The following is an 18,502-nucleotide window of genomic DNA, read 5'->3' as shown; positions in this document are numbered from 1 at the left end:
CTCATCGACATCGATGGGGGTGTGGGCTTCATCTTCGTCGTCCGAGAAGTCGTAGTCTTCCCCCTCGGTGTTCTCATCATCCTCGAAATCGTTGTCGTCACTCGAGGTAGTCGCTTCCTCCACGAATGTCTTCTCCATCTTCCTCCATCTTCTTCATCTCGCTCTTCCCGGGCCTTGACGGTGGCCTCGAGTGCTGCTATCTTTGCGCGGAGGCGAGTGATGGTGGCATCCCTCTTCGCCCGCTGCCGGCGGAGAGTCCTGCGGTCATTGGCGAGCATCTTGATGGCGTCGCCTTGCTCGATGATGCGGGCGTGAGTCCGGTTGGCGTACTCACGGGAGTGGTCGAGATCTCGCCGAGTGTGATACTGACATGAAATCGAGATGCTCCACATGGTGCTTCGGTGCCGGGTGGGATGGCATGTCCATGGGCTCTCCGAGCGAGTTACGCCTCGCGAGGTGAGAAAAGCGAGGGTGGTTGAGTGCCTCCCCGCTCATCCCGCACGGGCGTGCGAGTCCCTCCTGAAGGGCGCGGGCAAGTCCGTCCAGCCGGTTGCTCTCCATGAAGGAGAAGAGGATCCTCTCGAAGTGGGAGGCTCCATCTTGCCCCTCAAATCCGCGGTGATGATCCACCGCAGTTCGCCTCCCGGCTGGTTCGCGATCCGGGCTCCGTGGAACTCCGGGTGCGGGCGACCCGGGTGATCGGACGAGGCGTTGAGGTCGTGCTCGAAGATCAAGCTTCCCCCATTCCGAGCTGGTAAAACTTCGTGTTCACGGGCTCCATCTGAAAGTGAAGTGAAGGATTTAAGTTAGAGAAGTGAACAAGTGTGGCAAAATTTTAAGTATTTTTCTAAGGAAGAACATGACTTCTTATTTTTCCAAGGAACTCAAAGAGAAGGCAAAGACTTAAATTTTTCAGAAATACTTCTTTCCTTTTTGAAACTAAATTTTTCAGAACGTCCATTTCTAACTAGGGTCTCCTAAGGTCAAACAATGGCTCCGATACCAACTTGTCAACACCCGGATTTTTAAGTCCGAATGCCTATTATGTCATACATCGCAATCCCAGGAATATTGTTGTTGCGAGGCATAATAGTTAAGTATCACAGATCATCATTCATTACAAACCATAATGTCTTACAACTTGGAATCACATGATCCATATTACACGAATAGTTGATCTATTGATCAACGAACAAACACAAGTTCATAGCGGAAGCGTAAGATACAAGGACTCTCTAGTCCACGAGGCCAACGCTTGACGTTAGAAGCTCCTAGTTGTGGTAGACGTCCTGGCTGGTCGTCATCCTCGCATCGCTTGCTCGGCTTCATAGTCCGGCCATTTGAATAGCCGGGGACAAAGCCGTGAGTACTTTTAAGTACTCGCAATCTAATACTAATGTAAGTACTAAACTTGCTATTGAAGTGTTCTAAGCTCTAAGGTTATTTGCATAAAGCCAATTTTATTTGATAAACCTTTTTGTAAACAACTCCTCATGTGCTAACTAACTCAAGTGGGAACATTAGTGTCATTCCCACAACTCGGTTGTGATTCAAAACCCAAGTCACCGTTCAAGTTCAAAAGATGTAAATTCGATGACGGAAACGAGTATGGCCTTTCCAATCTGTCCATGACCGCGGACGCGGCTATTCGAATAGGTTTACACTCTGCGAGGTTGCACACTTGTGCCACAACATTTGATTACATCCGTCGGGGATAAAACCCCGAATAATCGTAACTCAGTACGCGGATCATCAACCATAACCTTTCACTTACATATCCTAGTATAGGCACCTCTCCCCATGAGCTTGGCCTCCCGGTGAAAACCAAGCTGTTAACCCGGGACTGCACTGGGGCTTGGGCCGGACATTCACCTCGTTCCACGTCATTTCTCATCGTTTCTTTTGTTGTAGAGGCAGCCTTCAGCCTAACCCCGATGACGCTTGTTTAGAGGGAACCCATACTAAGATACATAAATTTCCAGCTAAGCCTTACCCATAATCAGGTATTGTGGGGGTACTCCAAAAATTGGAATGGTATCGCATCCAACTCAATCATCAGTTTTTACCCAAAATCACCAAGTCAAATTCATGTCATATTCACCTTCAAAATCTTTCAATGGAAATGACTCATCATTCCAAGGTTTTCACCATCATCATTTCATAACACATGTCCCCATCTAGAGTAGTCATTTTTAGTATTTAGCACTAGCCACTATGTATGAGGGGTGCTAAGTATTTGCCTTGCTTCTAGGCTAAGTTTGATACTCTTGTACTAATCCAATACTAACCAAGTGAATCATAAATCCAAAAGTACTTTGATAAAACAAAAGTAAATAAAGCTTGTAAAGTAAAAGCTGGGAAATAGGATCATAAGCATAAAGTAATTGGGGTAATGCCTTGCTCATGGTGAGCTTTGCACTTTGCAAGAGTATTATCTTGCCTTGGTTGGGAAAGCTGGTCAAAGTGGTCTTCTTCTCCTTGGAAGTAGACCTCCTCCTCCTCCTGGTACTCCTCGGTACTAGCGTCTAAAATACGAATACGGGGTACACAATCATCACACCAAACTTATCTAATTAAACTAAGCACAAACATGGTTCACACACTTAAACTAGCATCACACATTACTATTAGGTGGGTGGATGTGTTTTTCTTATTATTTAAGAAAAATAATTTCCTCTCATACTAATCTTAAATGTTACTTTGAATTATTTAGAGAAATAATTTCCTCTCATTATCTTATTAAGATTTAATTTCTCTTATGCATAATATGTGACCTAGGTTGACCCAAGTCAACCTCTTCACACTTATCATTTGGAGAAAATGATTTAAATGAGGTGAGCACCTCATACCATTTAATTCTAGCATATCAAAGATTTAATATCACCAACAAATCCTATGGGACCTATCTAACCAGAGTCTCCACTTCATTTGGACTTGGTGGTGACAAGATTTAAATGAGAGAAACTCTCTCATGATATTTCTTAATAGTTTTGGACAATATTTTTTACTAGAAAATAGCCATAAAGTCATTTAAATCAACTAAACCATGATCATTCAAAGTAAGCATGGCATATTTTTGTAGAAACAATTAGTATAAGTGAAATGTGAATTATTGGAGGTGGAATTAACTGAAAAGCATTTATGGTTGATTTTTAAGAATTATTATAAGTCAGAAAAGTCCCTGCCTTGTTTATTTTGTCATTTTAATTCTACAAAAGATCTAGGGTTCTATCCAGTGGCATTGTGTAGATAATTTCATAAGGTTTCCAAAAATATAAAGTTTGTAAAATTTGGCCGAGTAGATTTGTCACAATTGGATTTCAAAGTTTGCATCAGATTGTGTATTTTATCTAATTTCCAATTTTGAATTCAAAAAGGTGGGCTTGCGCGGGAAAACTTAACGGGCTAGGCAGAGAGAGAGGGAAATGGGCCGGCCCAGTACTGCGTCCGAGCGCAGCGGGCCAGCTGACAAGGTGGGGGCCACCTGTCCGTGAGCTGTAACGCCCGAAGCGGTACGGGGAGAGGAGAGCCGGTGCGATTAGAACGCGATCGCACGGTCGAGAAGCGTCGTCGTCGACGACGAGCGAGGGACTCACTGGCGGCGGCGGTAGGGGGTCGGCGAGCTCGTCGGAGCTCCGGCGGTCGTCGGAGATGTGCGCAGGTACGTTGTCGAGGGCGAGGATCTCCCTGGTAGCCGCAGCTCGTCCTGGGGTGGCCTCCTGCTCCGGCGGGCTCCGTGTACTGGCGGCGGCGGTGAGCTTGCGATTGGCGGCCTCCGGCGAGTAATTGGTGGAATTGAGAGGTCGGGGAGAGCTGTGAGGAGGTGGGGAAGAAGTTGGCGTGCTCAATTTGGGGCGCGGAGTGCCCCTTTTATAGCGGCTCCGAGCCAGGGCGGGCGGTCATGGTGACGGTGGCTCTGGCGCGCTCCCGTCGATCAACGGCGTGGGCGAGGTCATGGGCGTGTCCTGGCAAGCTCAGGGAACGTCACGGCGAGCTCCGAATAGCGTTCGGTGGTCAAGCACAGTGGGGTGCGTCACGCGTCCGTGGGGTACAGTGGCGGCTGGTCGTGGACGCGGTCGTCGTCCACGGCGTTCCCGCGGCCTCGTGCGCGTGTCCAGGCGAGGCAGGGCTCCGTGGTGCGTCTACTGGTGGTGAGCGTGAAGGCGGAGGTGACGCAGGGACGCGGGGCGTCGTCACGCTCTGGGCGTCCAGGGTGTGCTCCATGCGCGCTCTGACGCAGCGTGTGCACGCCTGGGCGTGTCTGGGCGCGTCGACCCTGGCGTGTGCACGCGTCACTTTGACCAGGGGAGGGCACGGTCGTGTCCAGGAGGGTGAGGGGAGGCTGCCAGACATGGTGGGGCGTGCTGAAGTCGACCAGGTGAGGAGATGGCATGGTGATGGCATTGCCATGCCACGGCATGGCCAGCTTGGGTCAAGTCAAGCGACAGAGGTGGTGGCAAGTGGTGAGGTGATGCACTGAGGTGAGAGGAGGGTCCAGGGGTGCAGGTAGGGTCAAGGTTGGACCAAGTCTAAGCCAAAATATTCAGTATGGGCTCATTTTCATCTCTGCCTATAAGGTGTTTGACACAATGCCCGAAAGAAAATAATTTTCGAAATTTGAAATTCTTTTTGGTGGGTTGAAATCATATATTAAGTGGAGCATTTTGGTGTTGGTGGTGGTCAAAATGGATTTGATATGCAAAATCACATTTTGCATATGATCTTAAATCTGTGAGAAAGTTCCAACTTTGCTTGCTTGCCATTTGAAATTGGTGAAGATTTTGGGGTGATGGTTTTGGGCAAAGTTGTAGTGCTTGATGTTGTCTTGGATGAGGTGAAAAGAGTTGACAAAGTTTAGAAGTGGAAAGAGGAAAGCCAGGGGCTCAAAGTGGCCATCGAGGTTAAAAATGACACAAGTGACCATATTGCATGTATGTTGGAATTTGAATTTGATTTTGGTTTTGGTTGAGTTTCTTCACTTCCAAAAGTATTTAAAAGTGTTTAGTAACCATCTTCAACCAATGGGGCAAGCCAAAGTGGTCTAGGTTAAGATTTGCAAAAATGGCATAGGCCTTATGTGAGAGTGAATTGGATTTTTGGGATTTCTTTTATATTTCCATTTTAATTGGCTAAGGGTGATCAAGGGATCATTGCTAGGGTTTTTGAGTGAGAGAGAACACATAAGCAAGCATCATGGCAATTGCATACTCAAAATAATTAATAAGGTAAAGCTATATGCATAAACCTATATGATGAGAAAAAGTTTTTGTTAACCCTGATTTTTGGATTCTTGAATCTCTCTCTTGTTCATTTTATTGAAATTTGGGATGTTACACAGGCCATGCCGACGCCGTCGCACGCATGCCCACGGGCACACACTGGCCACGCATTGCCTCGACGATCTGCGCCACGCCTGGACCCCCTCTCTGCACGTTGAGCTTCACCGTGACACCGCGACGCCGCCAGACAACCTCACGACACCAACCCGTGCCTGCCGCCGCCGGAGACGATGACGAAACCCCGCTACTGCCGCGCAACGTCTCGCAGCATCCCAACCGAATTAGGCACCGCCTAGTCGAGCTAGCGCCGCCCAGAGGATCGCCTGGATACGCTGAGCAGTACGCCGCCCTCGCCTAGCTCGATAGACCGCCGGAGAAGCCGCGCCCATGTCGACTTTGCCACAGCACCCACGGCCACCTCCGCGCCTATAAAAGGAAGCCTCCACTCGTCGATTTCTTCACACCGTAGCACTCCTCTCTTCTCCCTCGACCTCCTCGACCACCTCACTGCTTTGATTAGCCGCTGTAGCTCGCCAATCGCAGCCTCACTTCCGTGCGCCGCCGCGGAAGCTCGCCGCCGATTGGAGCCGCCCCAGGACTAGCCGCCGGTACCAGGGAGTTCGCCGTCGTCTACCACTTCATCGAGCATACTGCCCACCGCCGCTAGAGCCACGTGAGCTCTTCCACCCCCTAGCGCCGCCGCGCCAGTGGCCTGTTCTCGCCGGCGACGACGATGAACCCTAGCCGTCCGATCTGCTTCTAATCCAACGCTTCACACGCCCCGTATCGCTTCGCTGTTTAATGGGTGGCTGACGGGTGGAGCCCACCCGTCAGACAGCCCACACGTGCGTGGACGCGTGGTGGGCTGGACTTTGTCTGTTTAAATGATTTGGGCCCGTTTAGTTTTCCCGCCGGCCCTTTTATTCAAATTAGGATTTTCGAGTTTAACTCAAATTCAATACTGGTCCTGTTTTCAAAATTGAATAGATTCAAATTGGCCCAACCAAATTTGGTGAATTTTATACTGTTGGAAAGCTAGTGAAAATATCTACACCACCCAAATTGTATCATCTTGAGATTTGTTGTAGAAATAATGTGACAAAAAGAACAATTCAGGGACTTTTGCACATTCAAACAATTATTAAAAATCAATCAAAAATGCTTTTGAGTTGATTTCAACTCTCATAGCTCAAATTTCACTTACACTATTTGTTTCTGCAAAAATATGGCATGGTTACTTTGAGTGATCATGGCCTAGTTTAAATAAAGGACTATATGGCTATTTTAGTCAAATGATATTGTCCAAAACTATTATGTAAATTGTATGAGAGGTTTGCTCTCATTTAAATCTCGTCCCAAGTACTTTCACATGAAGTTGTGACCCTGGTCTAAATACTATCACATGGAATTACTTGGTGATATTAAATCATAAGTGGTATTGTTAAATGGTATGAGGTATTCTACCTCATTTAAATTGTTTTCCCAAATAATGATGATGAATAGTTGACTTTGGTCAACATGGATTCATGCATGATGTTTGAGGAGATTAAATCTTAATAAGATTCAATGAGAGGAAATTATTTCCTCCAAGAACTAAATAGAAACTCTAATCTACATATGTAATGAGAGGAAATTATTTTTCTTAAAGAAATAAAACCAAATGCAACTAATATGTTATGTGTGTCATGCTATTAGAATAGTTTGTGTGAAGCTATGGTGTGCTTAGTATAGCTCTTGAACCTTGTTTGGTGATTGCTACTTCGTATCCGTTTTTAGACGCTAGCACCGAAGAGTACCAGGAAGAGGAGGTCTACCATCAAGAGGAAGAAGACCACTTTGACCAGTACACCACTCAAGGCAAGCTAATATTCTTGCAAGTGCAAAGCCCTTTTGGGGCAAGGCACCATCAATCTTACCTTACTTACAATGATCCCATCCCAAGTTTTTACCCTACAAGTTTTTACTTGGTTTATTAAGAAGTTACTTTTATAGTTAACTTTGGTCTAAGTTTAGAATGTACTAGAGTAGCAAAGATAGCCTCAAAGATGGCCAATCAAGATAGCACCCCTCATGATTAGTGCTAGTGCTAACAACTAAAATTGACTACTCTAGATGGGAACTTGTGATTTGAAATGAATTTGAAAACTTTGGAATGATGAGTCATTCCATTGAAGGATCTTTGAAGGTGAATATGACCTGAATGATAAGGTGGATTTTTGACTAAAACTGATATTGGTTTGGATGCGATACCTTTCCAATTATTGAGTACCCCCACAATACCTGATTATGGGTAGGGCTTAACTGGAAGTTTATGCATCTTAGTACGGGTTCCCTCTGAACAAGCATCATAGGGGTTATGCCGAGGCTGCCTCCGTGGTATGAGAAATGATGTGAAATGAGGTGAATGTACGGCCCAAGCCCTGTGCAGTTCCTAGGTTGACAGTTGGTCTTCACTGGGAGGCCAAGCTCATGGGGAGAGGTACCTATGCTAGGGTATGTAAGTGAAAGGTTATGGTTGATGATCCGCGTACTGAGTTACGATGATTCAGGGCTATCCCTGACGGATGTAATCAAATGTTGTGGCACAAGTGTGCAACCTCTGCAGAGTGTAAACCTATTCGAATAGCCGTGTCCACGGTTACGGACGGTTGGAAAGGCCATACTGTTTCCGGTGTCAGATATTTCGTGAAAATGTTGATGAAGTGAATGGTGACTTGATTTGAACCACAACTGAGTTGTGGGAATGACACTAATGTTCCCACATGAGTTAGTTAGCACATGAAAGAGTCTTTATCAAATACTTGTGAACTAAAATTGGCTTTATGCAAATTAAACTAGAGCTTAGCACCCCCTTACTAGAATTGATAGTACTTACACTAGTATTAGTTTGCGAGTACTTAAAGTACTCACGGCTGTGTCCCTGGCTATTCAAATGGCCAGAGTATGAAGAGGAGCAGAACTACCAAGGTGACGACCAGCAGGATGCCTACGACAACTAGGAGTTCTTCTAACGTCAAGCGTTGGCCTGTGGACTAGAGAGTCCCCTTTTATTACGCTTCCGCTATGAAATGTGTTCGTTGATCAATAGATCAACTATTTGTGTAATATGGATCATGTGATCTGAATTTGTAAGACAAGTATGGTTTGTAATGAATGATGACTTATGATATTCGACTGTTATGTCTCGCAACAACAATATTCCTGGGATTGCGATGAACGGCATAATAGGCATCTTGACTTAAAAATCCGGGTGTTGACAAGTTGGTATCAGAGCCATTGTTTGACCTTAGAAGACCCTAGTTAGAATGGACGTTCAGAAAAACTTAGTTTTGAAACCAAATGAAGGGAATATTTATGAAAATTTATTCACACTCTTTTCCTTGTGATCTTTTCAAACATTGATGAATCATGCTCTTCCTTATGAATCTACATAAAATTTTGACACACTTGTTCATTTCTCTAACTTACTCCTCCAATTCACTTTCAGATGGAGCCCAATGAACCAATCAACACCAAGTTTTACCAGCTTGGGAATGGCGTGATGGCGTGTATTTCACACGTTCGTTGGGCAACCCCAAGAGGAAGGTATGATGCGCACAACAGCAAGTTTTCCCTCAGAAAGAAACCAAGGTTTATCGAACCAGGAGGAGCCAAGAAGCACGTTGAAGATTGATGGCGGCGGGATGTAGTGCGGCGCAACACCAGGGATTCCGGCGCCAACGTGGAACCTGCACAACACAACCAAAGTACTTTGCCCCAACGAAACAGTGAGGTTGTCAATCTCACCGGCTTGCTGTAACAAAGGATTAACCGAATTGTGTGGAAGATGATTGTTTGCAGAGAAAACAAGAAAAACAAGTATTGCAGCAGATTTGTATTTCAGTATTAAAAGAATGGACCGGGGTCCACAGTTCACTAGAGGTGTCTCTCCCATAAGATAAAAGCATGTTGGGTGAACAAATTACAGTCGGGCAATTGACAAATAGAGAGGGCATAACAATGCACATACATGGCATGATAAGTATAGTGAGATTTAATTGGGCATTACGACAAAGTACATAGACCGCCATCCAACCGCATCTATGCCTAAAAAGTCCACCTTCGGAGTTATCATCCGAACCCCTTCCAAGTATTAAGTTGCAAAGCAACGAGACAATTGCATTAAGTATGGTGCGTAATGTAATCAACAACTACATCCTCGGACATAGCGCCAATGTTTTATCCCTAGTGGCAACAACGACAACACAACCTTAGAAATTTCATCGTCATCGTCCTAGTGTCAATGCAGGCATGAACCCACTATCGAGCATAAATACTCCCTCTTGGAGTTAAAAGCAAAAACTTGGCCGAGCCTCTACTAGTAACGGAGAGCATGCAAGATCATAAACAACACATATGTAATAACTTGATAATTAACATAACATGGTATTCTCTATCCATCGGATCCCGACAAACACAACATAGAGTATTACAGATAGATGATCTTGATCATGTTAGGCAGCTCACAAGATCCAACAATGAAGCACAATGAGGAGAAGACAACCATCTAGCTACTGCTATGGACCCATAGTCCAGGGGTGAACTACTCACTCATCACTCCGGAGGCGACCATGGCGGTGTAGAGTCCTCCGGGAGATGAATCCCCTCTCCGGCAGGGTGCCGGAGGAGATCTCCGTAATCCCCCGAGATGGGATCGGCGGCGGCGGCGTCTCGCAAGGTTTTCCGTATCGTGGTTTTTCGCATCGGGGGTTTCGCGACGGAGGCTTTAAGTAGGCGGAAGGGCAGAGTCGGGGGGCTGACGAGGGGCCCACACCACAGGGCGGCGCAGGCCCCCCCTTGGCCGCACCGCCATGTGGTTTGGCCACCTCGTGGCCCCACTTCGTATGCTCTTCGGTCTTCTGGAAGGTTCGTGGCGAAATAGGCCCCTAGGTCTTCGTTTCGTCCAGTTCCGAGAATATTTTGTTACTAGGATTTCTGAAACCAAAAACAACAGAAAACAGCAACTGGCACTTCGGCATCTTGTTAATAGGTTAGTTCCAGAAAATGCACGAATATGACATAAAGTGTGCATAAAACATGTAGGTATCATCAATAATATGGCATAGAACATAAGAAATTATCGATACGTCGGAGACGTATCAAGCATCCCCAAGCTTAGTTTCGCTCGTCCCGAGCAGGTAAAACGATAACAAAGATAATTTCTGAAGTGATATGCCATCATAACCTTGATCATACTATTTGTAAACATATGTAGTGGATGCAGCGATCAAAACAATGGTAATGACATGAGTAAACAAGTGAATCATAAAGCAAAGACTTTTCATGAATAGTACTTCAAGACAAGCATCAATAAGTCTTGCATAAGAGTTAACTCATAAAGCAATAAATCAAAGTAAAGGTATTGAAGCAACACAAAGGAAGATTAAGTTTCAGCGGTTGCTTTCAACTTGTAACATGTATATCTCATGGATAATTGTCAACATAGAGTAATATAACAAGTACAATATGCAAGTATGTAGGAATCAATGCACAGTTCACACAAGTGTTTGCTTCTTGAGGTGGAGAGAGATAGGTGAACTGACTCAACATAAAAGTAAAGAGAATGGTCCTTCAAAGAGGAAAGCATCGATTGCTATATTTGTGCTAGAGCTTTTATTTTGAAAACATGAAACAATTTTGTCAACGGTAGTAATAAAGCATATGAGTTATGAAAGTTATATCTTACAAGTTGCAAGTCTCATGCATAGTATACTAATAGTGCCCGCACCTTGTCCTAATTAGCTTGGACTACCGGATCTTTGCAATGCACATGTTTTAACCAAGTGTCACAATGGGGTACCTCCATGCCGCCTGTACAAAGGTCTAAGGAGAAAGCTCGCATTTTGGATTTCTCGCTTTTGATTATTCTCAACTTAGACATCCATACCGGGACAACATGGACAACAGATAATGGACTCCTCTTTAATGCATAAGCATGTGGCAACAATTATTATTCTCATATGAGATTGAGGATATATGTCCAAAACTCGAAACTTCCACCATGATTCATGGCTTTAGTTAGCGGCCCAATGTTCTTCTCTAACAATATGCATGCTCCAACCATAAAGGTGGTAGATCTCTCTTACTTCAGACTAGACGGACATGCATAGCAACTCACATGATATTCAACAAAGAATTGTTGATGGCGTCCCCAGAAGCATGGTTATCGCACAACAAGCAACTTAATAAGAGATAAAGTGCATAAGTACATATTCAATACCACAATAGTTTTTAAGCTATTTATCCCATGAGCTATATATTGCAAAGGTGAATGATGGAATTTTAAAGGTATCACTCAAGCAATTTACTTTGGAATGGCGGATAAATACCATGTAGTAGGTAGGTATGGTGGACACAAATGGCATAGTGGTTGGCTCAAGTATTTTGGATGCATGAGAAGTATTCCCTCTCGATACAAGGTTTAGGCTAGCAAAGTTATTTGAAACAAACACAAGGATGAACGGTACAGCAAAACTCACATAAAAGACATATTGTAAACATTATAAGATTCCATACCGTCTTCCTTGTTGTTCAAAACTCAATACTAGATGTTATCTAGACTCTAGAGAAACCAAATATGCAAACCAAATTAGCAAGCTCTAAGTATTTCTTCATTAATGGGTGCAAAGTATATGATGCAAGAGTTTAAACATGAGCACAACAATTGCCAAGTATCAAATTATCCAAGACATTTTAGAGTTACTACATGTAGCATTTTCCAATTCCAACCATATAACAATTTAACGAAGAAGAAACTTCGCCATGAATACTATGAGTAGAGCCTAAGGACATATTTGTCCATATGCTACAGCGGAGCGTGTCTCTCTCCCATAAAGTGAATGCTAGGATCCATTTTATTCAAACAAAACAAAAAACAAAAACAAACCGACGCTCCAAGCAAAGTACATAAGATGTGACGGAATAAAAATATAGTTTCAGGGGAGGAACCCGATAATGTTGTCGATGAAGAAGGGGATGCCTTGGGCATCCCCAAGCTTAGACGCTTGAGTCTTCTTATAATATGCAGGGGTGAACCACCGGGGCATCCCCAAGCTTAGAGCTTTCACTCTCCTTGATCATATTGCATCATACTCCTCTCTTGATCCTTGAAAACTTCCTCCACACCAAACTCGAAACAACTCATTAGAGGGTTAGTGCATAATAAAAATTAACATGTTCAGAGGTGACACAATCATTCTTAACACTTCTGGACATTGCATAAAGCTACTGGACATTAATGGATCAAAGGAATTCATCCAACATAGCAAAAGAGGCAATGCGAAATAAAAGACAGAATCTGTCAAAACAGAACAGTCCGTAAAGATGGATTTTATTAGGCCACCAGACTTGCTCAAATGAAAATGCTCAAATTGGATGAAAGTTGCGTACATATCTGGGGATCATGCACGTAAATTGGCTTAATTTTCTGAGCTACCTACAGGGAGGTAGACCCAGATTCGTGACATCAAAGAAATCTGTAACTGCGCAGTAATCCAAATCTAGTACTTACTTTACTATCAAAGACTTTACTTGGCACAACAAAACTCAAAACTAAGATAAGGAGAGGTTGCTACAGTAGTAAACAACTTCCAAGACACGAATATAAAACAAAAATACTGGAGTAAAAACATGGGTTGTCTCCCACAAGCGCTTTTTTTTAACGCCTTTCAGCTAGGCGCAGAAAGTGTATCTCAAGTGACATCGAGAGATGAAGCATCAACATCATAATTTGTTCTAATAATAGAATCATAAGGTACCTTCATTTTCTTTCTAGGGAAGTGTTCCATACCTTTCTTGAGAGGAAATTGATATTTAATATTACCTTCCTTCATATCAATAGTAGCACCAACGGTTCGAAGAAAAGGTCTTCCCAATATAATGGGGCAAGATGCATTGCATTCAATATCCAAGACAACAAAATCAACGGGGACAAGGTTATTGTTAACCATAATATGAACATTATAAACTCTCCCCAAAGGTTTCTTTTTAGCATTATCAGCGAGATTAACATCCAAATAACAATTCTTCAATGGTGGCAAGTCAAGCATATCATAGACTTTTTTAGGCATAACGAAATACTTGCACCAAGATCACATAAAGCATTACAATCAAAATCTTTGACTCTCATTTTAATGATGGGCTCCCAACCATCCTCTAGCTTTCTAGGAATAGAAGTTTCAAGTTTTAGTTTCTCTTCTCTAGCTTTTATGAGAGCATTTGTAATATGTTTTGTGAAAGCCAAGTTTACAGCACTAGCATTAGGACTCTTAGCAAGTTTTTGCAAGAACTTTATAACTTCAGAGATGTGGCAATCATCAAAATCTAAATCATTACAATCTAAAGCAATGGGATTATCATCCCCAAGGTTGGAAAAAATTTCAGCAGTTTTATCACAAGCGGTTTCAGCAGTTTTAGCGAGTTTCAGGTAATTTTGCGCGCTTTGCACTAGGAGTAGAAGCATTGCCAACACCAATTATTTTACCATTGATAGTAGGAGGTGCAGCAACATGTGAATCATTAGCATTGCTAGTGGTGGTAATAGTCCAAACTTTAGCTACATTTTCCTTTTTAGCTAGTTTTTCATTTTCTTCTCTATCCCACCTAGCACGCAGTTCAGTCATTAATCTTATATTCTCATTAATTCTAACTTGGATGGCATTTGCTGTAGTAACAATTTTATTTTCAATATCCTCAGGTTTAGCAGCCATTTTATTGATCAAAGAAGATTGTGACGCAGAAATGTATGAGATTCGATCTTCAGCATTCGCAAGTTTAGTTTGCAACCCAGAAATCTCCATATTCAAATTTTCAAGTTGATTTCCTATTTTCTTCAACAAGGTAGATTGTTCATTCATAGTTTTAGTAAACAATTTATTTTGCTCATATTGTGATTGCATAAAGCTCTTGGTGGATCTTTCAATTTCTAACATCTTTTCCTCATTAGGTGAAACATGTCTACCATAAGAATTATCATTAGCAGGATATGGCCTAGAATTTTGAGCAACCAATGAAGCTAACGGAACATTATTAGGACCAACATTAGTCCTACCATTCACAAGCATAGACATAATAGCATCAATCTTATCACTCAAGGAAGAGGATTCTTCAACAGAATTTACCTTCTTACCTTGTGGAGCTCTTTCCGTGTGCCATTCAGAGTAATTAACCATCATATTATCAAGGAGCTTTGTTGCTTCACCAAGAGTGATGGACATAAAGGTACCTCCAGCAGCTGAATCCAATAAATTCCGCGAAGAAAAATTTAGTCCTGCATAGAAGGTTTGGATGATCATCCAAGTAGTCAATCCATGGGTTGGGCAATTTTTAACCAAAGATTTCATTCTTTCCCAAGCTTGAGCAACATGTTCATTATCCAATTGTTTAAAATTCATTATGCTACTTCTCAAAGATATAATTTTAGCAGGGGGATAATATCTACCAATAAAAGCATCCTTGCATTTAGTCCAGGAATCAATACTATTCTTAGGCAGAGATAGCAACCAATCTTTAGCTCTTCCTCTTAATGAGAAAGGAAACAATTTTAATTTTATAATGTCACCATCTACATCTTTATACTTTTGCATTTCACATAGTTCAACAAAATTATTGAGATGGGCAGCAAGCATCATCGGAACTAACACTGTGAAAATTGCTCTCGCATAACAAGATTAAGTAAAGCAGTGTTTAATTTCAAAGAATTCTCTGTAGTAGCGAGGTGGAGCAATAGGTGTGCATAGGAAATCATTATTATTTGTGCTAGTGAAGTCACACAACTTAGTATTTTCAGGGTTGGCCATTTTAACAGTAGTAGATAAAGCAAACTAGATAAAGTAAATGCAAGTAAACTAATTTTTTGTGTTTTTGATATAGCAAACAAGACAGTAAATAAAGTAAAACTAGCAACTAATTTTTTTTGTGTTTTGATATAAGTGCAGCAAACAAAGTAGTAAATAAAATAAAGCAAGACAAAAACAAAGTAAAGAGATTGAGAAGTGGAGACTCCCCTTGCGGCGTGTCTTGATCTCCCGGCAACGGCGCCGGAAAATATGCTTGATGGCGTGTATTTCACACGTTCGTTGGGCAACCCCAAGAGGAAGGTATGATGCGCACAGCAGCAAGTTTTCCCTCGAAAGAAACCAAGGTTTATCGAACCAGGAGGAGCCAAGAAGCACGTTGAAGGTTGATGGCGGCGGGATGTAGTGCGGCACAACACCAGGGATTCCGGCGCCAACGTGGAACCCGCATAACACAACCAAAGTACTTTGCCCCAACGAAACGAGTGAGGTTGTCAATCTCACCGGCTTGCTGTAACAAAGGATTAACCGAATTGTGTGGAAGATGATTGTTTGCAGAGAAAACAGTAAAAACAAGTATTGCAGCAGATTTGTATTTCAGTATTAAAAGAATGGACCGGGGTCCACAGTTCACTAGAGGTGTCTCTCCCATAAGATAAAAGCATGTTGGGTGAACAAATTACAGTCGGGCAATTGACAAATAGAGAGGGCATAACAATGCACATACATGGCATGATAAGTATAGTGAGATTTAATTGGGCATTACGACAAAGTACATAGACCGCCATACAACTGCATCTATGTCTAAAAAGTCCACCTTCAGGTTATCATCCGAACCCCTTCCAGTATTAAGTTGCAAAGCAACAGACAATTGCATGAAGTATGGTGCGTAATGTAATCAACAACTACATCCTCGGACATAGCGCCAATGTTTTATCCCTAGTGGCAACAGCACAACACAACCTTAGAACTTTCATCACTCGTCCCAAGTGTCAATGCGGGCATGAACCCACTATCGAGCATAAATACTCCCTCTTGGAGTTAAAAGCAAAAACTTGGCCAGAGCCTCTACTAGTAACGGAGAGCATGCAAGATCATAAACAACACATATGTAATAACTTGATAATTAACATAACATGGTATTCTCTATCCATCGGATCCCGATAAACACAACATAGAGTATTACAGATAGATGATCTTGATCATGTTAGGCAGCTCACAAGATCCAATAATGAAGCACAATGAGGAGAAGACAACCATCTAGCTACTGCTATGGACCCATAGTCCAGGGGTGAACTACTCACTCATCACTCCGGAGGCGACCATGGCGGTGTAGAGTCCTCCGGGAGATGAATCCCCTCTCCGGCGGGTGCCGGAGGAGATCTCCGAGAATCCCCCGAGATGGGATCGGCGGCGGCGGCGTCTCGGTAAGGTTTTCCGTATCGTGGTTTTTCGCATCGGGGTTTCGCGACGGAGGCTTTAAGTAGGCGGAAGGGCGAGTCGGGGGCCGACGAGGGGCCCACACCACGGGCGGCGCGGCCCCCTTGGCCGCGCCGCCATGTGGTTTGGCCACCTCGTGGCCCCACTTCGTATGCTCTTCGGTCTTCCGGAAGGTTCGTGGCGAAATAGGCCCCCGGGTCTTCGTTTCGTCCAATTCCGAGAATATTTTGTTACTAGGATTTCCGAAACCAAAAACAGCGAGAAAACAAGAATCGGCACTTCGGCATCTTGTTAATAGGTTAGTTCCAGAAAATGCACGAATATGACATAAAGTGTGCATAAAACATGTAGGTATCATCAATAATATGGCATAGAACATAAGAAATTATCGATACGTCGGAGACGTATCATGGCGGGACGCTGATCTTCGAGCATGACCTCAACGCCGTGTCGGACTTTCTTGGACGCCCACACCCCGAGTTCCACGGAATCGAGGTGAATGACCAGCCCGGAGGGGAGCTTCAGTGGATCATCACCGCTGACTTGAGGGGCAAGATGGAGCCTCCTACTTCTGAGAGGATCCTTTTCTCCTTCAGGGAGAGCAACTGGCTGGACGGACTCGCACGTGCTCTTCAGGAAGCACTTGCCCGTCTGTGCGGGCAGAACGTGGTAGCACTCTTAGCATCTCGCTATGCTCACCTCGTGAGGCGTGATGCCGCCGGAGTACCCATGGAGCTGCAACCCCACCCCGAGTTGAGGCACCACGCTGAGCATCTGGACTTCATGCTGTACCAGACTCAGCAGGAGCTGGACAACTCCCGCGCCTACGCCAACCAGACTCACCTTGCACTAGCTCATCATGCCGATGCAATCAAGATGCTTGCCAAGGACCGCAAGTCACTCCGCCTGCAGCGTGCCAAGAAGGACGCTACCATCACGCGCCTTCGCACCAAGATAGCATCCTTGGAGGCCACTGTCAAGGCCCAAGAGGACCATCTGAGAGAGATGGAAGATGAAGGTGAAGACATTCAGGGAGGAGGAGCCTTCCTGAGTGATGATGATGACTTCGAGGAGGACGAGAACACTGACATCAAGGACTATGAGTTCCTGGAGGCAGGAACTGATGACTTCATCCAGCTTGATGAGGATGAGGAGTAGTTGCACTAGATCACTTATGTAGGTGTGAGTTGTATCTCGTCCCTTGTATCGTAGCTCGAGAAAAATGGTTCTTAAAACCATGGGTGTGTTAGCTTCTAACATGTGATGCTTGAATGCATGAATGTGTGTTTGTCTACATCAAAAGACTTCAAGTTTTAAATTTTTGAATTTACTCAAAATAAGCCATAGAAAATTCCCTCTTATCTCATGATCTTCTCAATGTTCAGATGGCCCCTCCCACTCGCAACAGCAGCCAAGATGCCATGATGCAACTGCTGCAAACCCTGATGGAAGATAGGGAGAATGACAGAGCTGAACGCCAAGCCAACATAGCTGCACTGCAACATCTTGCCAACCAAGGCCATGGGAATCATGACCACCCCGGATCAAAACTCAAGAACTTCCAGAACACCAACCCTCCCGTGTTTAGCAAGACAGAAGAGCCCCTCGATGTCGACGACTGGCTCCAGACCATGGAGAACAACTTGGAAGTAGCTGGCGAAGCCGCAGAGAAGGTCCTGTTTGCGACCCATTATCTTGCAGGACCAGCCCGAGCCTGGTGGACCAGTACCCGTGCCATGAACGCAGGACAAGTCATGACTTGGGCAGATTTCAAGCTCAAGTTCAGCAAGTACCACGTGCCCCCGGGTCTAATCAAGAAGATGAGTGACGAGTTCCGAGAACTCAAGCAAGGATGGATGACAGTGGTAGAATACCGCGACAGGTTCCTTACACTGTCAAGGTACGCCCCCGACGAGACCGACACCGCCGAGAAGAGGCAGGAGAGATTCC

The sequence above is a fragment of the Lolium rigidum genome, chromosome 7, assembly GCF_022539505.1.
Source record: "Lolium rigidum isolate FL_2022 chromosome 7, APGP_CSIRO_Lrig_0.1, whole genome shotgun sequence".
Classification (NCBI taxonomy): domain Eukaryota; kingdom Viridiplantae; phylum Streptophyta; class Magnoliopsida; order Poales; family Poaceae; genus Lolium; species Lolium rigidum.
The sequence above is the reverse complement of the archived record's forward strand: the minus strand, read 5'-3'. Positions refer to the sequence as shown.